The sequence below is a fragment of the Callospermophilus lateralis genome, chromosome 13 (assembly GCF_048772815.1).
Source record: "Callospermophilus lateralis isolate mCalLat2 chromosome 13, mCalLat2.hap1, whole genome shotgun sequence".
NCBI lineage: Eukaryota > Metazoa > Chordata > Mammalia > Rodentia > Sciuridae > Callospermophilus > Callospermophilus lateralis.
Window position 1 is genome coordinate 51,126,171 of NC_135317.1, and position 8,444 is coordinate 51,134,614.

At 39.6% G+C, this 8,444-nt stretch overlaps 1 pseudogene; it reads left to right on the forward strand.

The window, feature by feature from the left end:
* The first annotated feature begins 384 nt into the window (after positions 1–384).
* On the forward strand, positions 385–7,122 carry LOC143412063 (melanoma inhibitory activity protein 2 pseudogene; annotated as a pseudogene).
* Positions 7,123–8,444: the final 1,322 nt, after the last annotated feature.

Here is an 8,444-nt window from a genome sequence, read left to right on the forward strand (position 1 = left end):
CTACATCGGGTACAACCAGAGAAATGAAAGTTGTGCTGCAATTGTATAGAAGGAATCAAAATGCATTCTGCTGTCATATATACCTAATTAAAATAAATGAATTAGTTAGTTAAAAAGATAATGTTTGTTAACATTAACAGGTTTATATTACCTTCAAATGTAGTCATAAATGAACACATTACTGTTTAGATTTCTCAGTTTTAATTTCTATTAGGGCAAATATGAAAGAGGACACCCACATAAACAGAGCTTTTTTTGGGGGCCCTCGGTGTTGGGAAAAGGCTCTGGTGAACCTTGTATCAGGTACCTGTCCAGGGGGCTGCTCAGGAGGAGCAGCCACCTGCCTGAGGCCTGGCTAACAGCATACTGGGACTCACATGGGCGATGGCTGCTCCTCCACCCGGGGGGAGGTACTGAGGTGCTGCTGCCCCACAACCATGAGTGTTTCATAATTGCTCAGCACAGAGGATCACGCTGAACACCTAGGATCCTCTACAGGACCCCTACAGGACCATCCAGCAGATGGCCTACAGGCTTGGTTTGAGAGTGTCCTTGGCTTCTTCCACTTCATTTACTTAGTTACTCACTTCCATTGTATGTGACACCAGTGTTAGTGTGCAACAGTTTGGATAGGCTTAAAAGGTCACCCTTCAGCCTGGAGTCAGGAGAAGCCCTGGACTAGATGTCCTGTCACTACATAGCAACTGGGTGTTCCCTGCAGCAAGACATTAGAAACAGAAAGTCATTCTGGCTCATTAACAGCACTCAAGAGGACTTCTTCTACACTCACACTGTCGTGATGTATATCAACACTAGCCTTCTGAACAGAGAAATTGGCAGTGATAGAGAAAACTTACACATCTTACTCTTTGGCAAATACTTTTCCCATTAGTCTCAGGAATTGACTATATTCATGAAGTTCATCTTGGCTAATCTCTGGAAATAGGAAAGCTTCCTCCTAAATCTGATCAGGAGCTAGGGAAGTGACTCAGTGATGAGTCTGCACATAGTATGCAGAAGGACTCTGGATCTGGTCCCAGCACCAATAAATAAATATTTTAAATATTTACAAAAAAAGTAATGTTAAGCAACCTCCCATTAGGTAATATCAAAGGGGAAAGAAAAACATTTACTGGATCCCCCACCTGGTCACAGGACATGACCCACAGTAGTAAAAGCCAACCTCACAGGTGTTACAGACACAGGAAGTGGGTCAGAGTCCACCTTCCACCTCCATCTCCCTCCCACACAGGCAGGTCTAGTCCTGATTCCCATGAGCGTCCTCATCAATAAGAAGTCATGAGGCCAGGCCCATGAACAAAGAGCTTGTAGATGCCCTGGTCTAGTCCCTGTTTGCTGATTACTAATTGTGTGCTCATTACCAAATCCCAGCACACCTTGGGGCTTCTATTTTCTCTCCTATACCATGCAGATCACCTTTACTTATGAGGATGGCAGAGCACAGTGAGTGCAAAATCCTGCCACTATGGACAGCACACAGTGGTCACCAGGACCATCCCCTAGAGCTGCTGACCCCCACTGACAGCAGCTCCCTGAGCTGAGTGTGTGAAGGACTGAGTCAAGATAAAATGCCTAAATTTAACCTGGGTTGAGTCACTCCTGAGATTTGTGACTTGGGCAACTCACAAGTCCTCTCTTGGTGACAGTTTCTCTTCTATTACATATGATCCTGCTCAAGCCAGAATCTAGATGTGATACTCAGAACAGGTCAGAAGTCCAAGAACATGAGGGAGCTCTTTGTATCAGGCTGTATCTCTGCCCTTATCTGCACTCATGGCCTGGAGAGCTTAGCTACCACCTCTTTATTAATACCTTTGAGTGGCCAGCAAGCCTGACATCACTGCTGGACCCTGAAATAATCCCATCAAGACCTGAACTGCTCTGGCCTTCTGTACTTCAGTCACCATTTTGCAGTCAGCATGAAGATGTGGCTTTGAATCTATGGCTATTGAGCAGTGATGGCTCATGAGCTGGTGGGTCAGGAGCCCTGCCTGTCCTCTTGGCACTTCTCACCAAGTGTCCCAGGAAGGTCTTCAGAGGTGTTTTCAAGCTTCCCCACACCCTTTATACCCCTAACCAGCAATTTCTTTCCTGTACAATGTGCCCCAATATGCTTTCTCTTCTCTAACCCCGGACTACATGATTCTGGCTCCATTTCTAGCCACAAATGACAGCTGATTTAAAGGTATTTCTGTGCATCCATCACAACACCACTGACAAGATGGTCTAGAAGAAAACCTGAAGGTGATTCCTATCACTTCAGCCTCTCAAAAAAAATGGTGTCCCTTTGCACCCACTCCCACACAACTAGCCTTTAAAACCTCCTGGGTTACCTGGGCCTTGGGCAATGGGCTGTGAAAGAGAAAGCTGATTCTGATACCAGTGAGCAAAGGAAGTGAGAAAAGTGAGTGGATGACACCTAGATAGCCTTCAGCCTCCATCAAAAAGTAACCATTAACTCAGGCAGGGAGATTGTGGGCACAAGGGAGAAATGCCTGTCTGGCAACAACTGCTAAGACTCAACCCCATAAGTAACAGCCCAAAGGTGGTCTACTGGGTAGCCCCAAGGGCACTGCCTTCTGTAAGGTCAAGTTCAAGACAGACTGCTAGGAAGACTGAATCCCCTGCCTGGAGAACCTCCCCAATTCCAGGTACTGCAATTGAAGCCCTTAGTGAACCAGAGGGCACAGACTTGGGATGGAAGTGTAATCCTCCACAATCAGAGCCTTAAGGTGCCTCAGAAAACAACCACAACCCAGGGAAGTGGAATGAGGTCAGGGCCTGGGATCAGGGCTCAAAGCCCTAGCTTCGGAGGTCATTCAAACTCTCTGCATCTCAGATACTAGAGGTGCTGCCAGGGAGTTGGTTAGAATAGGCTCAGAGGAAGGATATCCCACAAGGGATCCAGATGTCAAATTCTGTCCCCCTTCAGACTTTTCTTCCCACCAGCAAACAGTCTGCAATGTGGTCAGCTGCCAGGCAGGAACTTAGGAACACTTGTGACTGCAGGGAGAGAGCTGCTCACTGCTAACTTCACATAAAGTTGTTTCTTTGTTACAGAAACTGCTCTTTAGAAAAGGCCTGGAATAGCCAGCTTAAATTAGTCAAAGATATACAGCTCCTCTTCTAAGTGACCTAGGGTAAACTTTGCTCACTCTAACTCATTATAATGCTAAATTCTCTGCCTTAAATGAAGTGCATCTGCCATTTGTTTGGTTTCCTACTGGAAATAGAAGCCAGAGGTGTTTTACCACTGAGCTACATTTTGTGGTACAGATTTCTCAGAACAAAGGAAAGAGAACATGATACCATCTGTATCATTGTGAGCCCTCCAGAAATCAGTTTTGAACATTCTTGCTACTTTGTAGTATATAAATAGAATGCCCAAACAGGAATGTATATTACCTCATATGAAGACAAAGTTAGTATGTAAAAGGAAACTAACCAGAATATATAAGGGATCACTCCCTACACTAAATGCTCAGCCTTTGGACAAGAATCCACTAAGGCTGGATGCACACAAATAAACACTGCTTCCTATTGAATACCCTGGTGTCCCCTGTCTGTGTGAGAATCCCATGTAACATTTTATTTCGTTTGGTTTGAGACAGGATTTCACTTATCTTAGCCCTCTCATTGTTATATATTTATAATGACCAGCTTTCTTAGAAGTGTTTACATCCTATGAGAAGTGAAAAGAACATCTTAAAAAAGATTTTGAAGATTCTTAAATAAATAGTAGTCTACAAAAGCTGACATGAAAACCAACTCAAGTTTTAAGCTCTTTCTTTTTAGAAACATTACATATGCTAAACTACTTAAAAATAACTTATCCAAACTGATTTGTGCCCATGTTTGCAACTCCTCTAAAATTACTTTGAAAATAGCCTAACACAATAATTATGATTGTTATGCATTCCACTATTTTCATATATGTAAGAAATAAAAATTTTTAAAAAATAGCCTAACACAAGAGTTTTTCTATGGCAATAATTCACATGGCTTTATAGAAAGTGTCAAGAGGCCTGGAGATGTAGATCAGTGCTAGAGAGCTTGCCCAGCATGTACGAGGCCTTGAAATTTAGTCACCAACGCTGCAAGAAAAGGAAAGGGGGAAATAAGGAAGGAAGGAAAAAGAATAGTGACAGGAGGAGAGGGAAAAGAATGAGACATTGAAACACAAGGGCAAATGGTACAAATATAAATATATGATGTACTGGCTCTTTAAAAATTTTACAGAGCTTTAGAATTTTAGTGACATCAAACTGGGTGATATTATGACTATATAGAAGTTCTGCCTTGGCCTGGCCTAAACCAAACCAATGGGTGGGTGACCTGGAGAGGACTTCTCTCTGTCTTGATTGGAGCAGGCTTGAACCTGAGCTGCTTCAAGATGCACAACATAGTGAAAACGCCAAGACTTCTCTGACAGGCAGTGTGCTAGGCCCCTGGGAGCCCATGACCAGGGCTCCTCATGCCCATGCCTACACCCCTCCCCCCTTACTGGTTCACAGTGGTCTGCTCTGTTGCTTGGTGCAGGTTTGTTCCTAACCTAAGGCCTGAGTGTCCACAGCCTGTTTCAGCTTGGCTGGGCATGGTGTGGTTCTGGAGGGAATAGCCAAAGTAGCCTTAATGTAATAAAGGGGCAACAGCTGCCCCTCAGCCAAACATGGAGGTGGTCCTAGAAGAAGTAAGCAGAGTTGTGGTCTGCCTTGTCTGAAGACATGGAAACACCAGTCCTTATGGCTGTCCGTGGGAGTTGGTGATATGTAAAGCTATTGTAATTTTTGTTGTTCTCTTGTTTTTGTGGAGAAGTTATCAGTCTGTGAGAAGCAGGTGTTACTTGAGAAGAGAAGAAAAGCTTGCTCTAAAACTTTCTGGACTAATTGAATAAAAATGTGAACTACTTGAAAAAGTTAGCCTTGTTCAAAAAGAGCATGAAGGCTTAGAGTCATCTTTAAAGGATGCCATTCTGGAGAAGGAGTCAGTAGAAACAGAAAATTTGGAGATAATATATGAAAACCTGGATAGGTCTGTATCTAAACTTGAGGATGAAATACTCTTTTTAGAAAAAGAGCGACAAGAAGAGAAAACTAAACATTTTCAGCAGGATGAATTGATGGTGGATATATTAAAAAGAATTAAGTCCCTAGAAGATGAGTCAAAATCCCTCAAATTTCAAGCTAAAACAACCTTGAGAATGTTTTAAATGAATAAAAAAGCAGTTGCAGTAGCAATAAAAGAGGCTTTGAATGAAAATTCCCAACTTCAGGAAAGTCAGAAACAGCTTTTAAAAGAAGTTGAGGTATGGAAAGAAAAAGTGAATAGACTCAATAAACAGAAAATGACATTTGAACACTCTAAAGTATATGCAGAACAAGTTCTAAGAGATAAAGAAAATCACATTAAGTCTCTGACTGAACACTGGCTGAAGATAAAAGATTGGGCTCCTGTGCTTGCAGAAGTCCTAACAAATGATGTGTAACTTGGAGTTGGAAATAGAGAGTGAATCTTAAAGTTGTGCTCACTTAGAAGATCAGCCAAAAGAGGCTTTAAAGAAACTGATTTATGTTGCTAAGTTAAAGGCCTCTTTTAAAACCTTAGAAAGAGAAAGAAATCAAATTTTTACTTTATTATCTGAAGTAATTGAAACAAAGGAAGACGTTATAAATATATATTAAAAATCTTAAGACAGAACAAGAATCTTTGCAAGCAGAAAATACACAGTTTGAAAGTAAGAATCAGAGACTTCAGCAGAAACTTAAAGTCATGATGGAACTATATCAAGAAAACATAATGGAACTCCAAAGAAAATTAATAGGAGAGAAAAATTACCAGGTAGAGCAAGAGGAGAAACTTTCCAAAGTGTAAAAAAAAAAAAAGATAAGCCATACAACTAAACTGCTGGAGACCTATAGAAAGTGAGCCAAAGATCTTGAAGAATAATTGGAGAGAACCATTCATTTTTATCAGGGGCATATTATATACTATGAGAAAAAAACACATGGTGATGAGTTGGCAGCTCAGAGTGCTGAAAGATACCTCAATGATTTAAGAAAACAAAATACTCACAAAAATTAACTGAAATGGAGTTAAAATTTAAACTTGCAGAAAAAGATCCTTCTACACTTGATATTTCAAATACAGATTCTGGCAGACAGCATTCCCCAAATGGTCCCTCACCATTGAGTCAAACTTCATCTAAAATGAAATCTCCACTTTTGGAAAAGAATGGTCCACTCAGACTCTAACCTTTGGTGCCAGTGGGAGAAGTAAGAGCCTCAAGGGGCCCCGAGAATTCTCTGGACCATCTGACTAGCAATGAAAGAAGAGAATCAAACTGTGGTAGGTTAACTGATCCTCAAAGAGCACCTTCTGACAACTGGGCCCCTGGCACCTCCATGTCAACAGGCCCATATAATGATCCCTCCACCAGGCCAACCATATTTTGATCCACAGCTTCCTCTACAAAGGCAAGATGGATGTTATTTTAATCGTGGTAGACAATCTGGATCAGAATTCAAAAGTTCCACTATGCTGCCTTTGGATAAAATGGATGGGTCTACTTCTTCAGATATTGAATCCAGTAGAAATGATACCAAATTTGATCTTGGTGATTCCAGTGTGCCTGATTCACCTCTCCCTGTTGAAAATGAAGCAACTGGCTCTGGCTTTGCTTTCTCACCTTTCCCTCCAATCAGAAGTCCATTGTTTCCAGTGGATCCAATAGTCAGTTTATGAGAAAAGGACCTCTTTTTCCTCCACCTCCTCCAGGAAACATGTATGGAGCATCTCTAGAATATTTTCCACTGGGCCCACCACCCCCTCCATTCCCAATGGGAACACAGTGTTTTCCTCATTATCTCCCCCCAAGAGCTGGATTTCTTCCCCTGCCACTCACCCCCGCATCCTGAAAGTAGAAGTGAGTATCCTTTAGGATTGATTCCACCTTCAAATGAGCCTGCTACTGAACATCCAGAAGCACAACAAGAAACCTGTCAATATTTTTTATCTGCCTTCAAAAGTATTTTATCTCTCATTTTTAGTTTAAGTAACTGCTTTTATTTAAGTGATTATACTTTTGCTCCAATTGAAGCTTAATGGAAATATCATTTTTAGGATAGTATTTTGAAAATAAAGATAGTTTAAATATAAATTTTATGAGTAAATTATTTCCATTTTATCTTATTATAGAGAGTATAACATTTAATTTTATTAATGCACTATTATATGAGAAACAAATGGAATTTTATATATGTAATCTTGCTGTTGGGGATATTTTAGACTTCAAATAAAGGCTGTCTTTTTATAGAAAGAAACATATTTACTGTGATTGTTACAAATGTGAAAGTAACTTTATGCATAATGAAAGATTTTAATTGATTTAAAGTCTTGTTTGGCATTGATAATAATAATAAAAATCAGCTACTTTCTCCATAAAAAAAAGAATAACTAGAGCATGTTAAGAGTAAATCAGAAAAAAGCAACTATACATGTCATGGAAATAGGAGATTTCAAATACAAACAAAGAAAAAATTCAGTTCTTAGAAAACTTGTAGAAATTGGAAACCATAATTTAAGTTCACTCTGTCCCTGTTTTCCCTTACATATACAATCCTATATTTTATACCCATTTTTTATACCTATTTTGCTGTGGTTCACTGATATGTGGAGTGTCCTAGTCTTTGTTTTGTTTTCAGAGAGACATTTGTAAAATAGAAATGGATTATTAGGACACTAAAAGAAGAACAAAGACATAACTTCACATTTTGTTATTGTTAGATTTGATAGTTATAAAATGACTCTGCTAAACTACTATAAGTTTTTAGTCTCAATTTCTAGATTATTGCAAATAAATAACAATTTGCGAAACTGCACCAGTCCAGAGATGACAATTCACACAATGTTTCCCTGATAGAAACCAAGAAAGAACATTTATTAAAAATACCCTAATTAAGAATTAGTGGTTAAAGCTTTTTTCAAGTGTTAAATATGCTCTTCAGTTTTTTGTAAAGAGTATACATTTAAGTCTAAAAAGAAATGCAGTAATATAACTTTATTCTTAAATATAAGCAACAGCTTTATCAAAATTGATGGCCAGTGAAGACATTCAATGATATTTGAGCCCACAATTAATTTAAATGAGAAAAATGTTGGGCCTTGAAAAAGAAACCCTAGAAGTTCAATAAATCTAATCTGTTTTCCCTTGAGAGTAACACTGGTTGTTAAATCAATCATATGAATAATTTTTACTTTCCAGCATAAAACATTCCTCACTCTAAATGAGTGGATGGCAGTCTACATCCGTGGTGTGTATAAAATGGACTGATGATCCCCTACTGATGTTGATCCAGAACTACTTCTGCCCTAACTACTACATGAAAATAGTTGCTAGTATATTTCATGTTTTACAGCAAGAAACT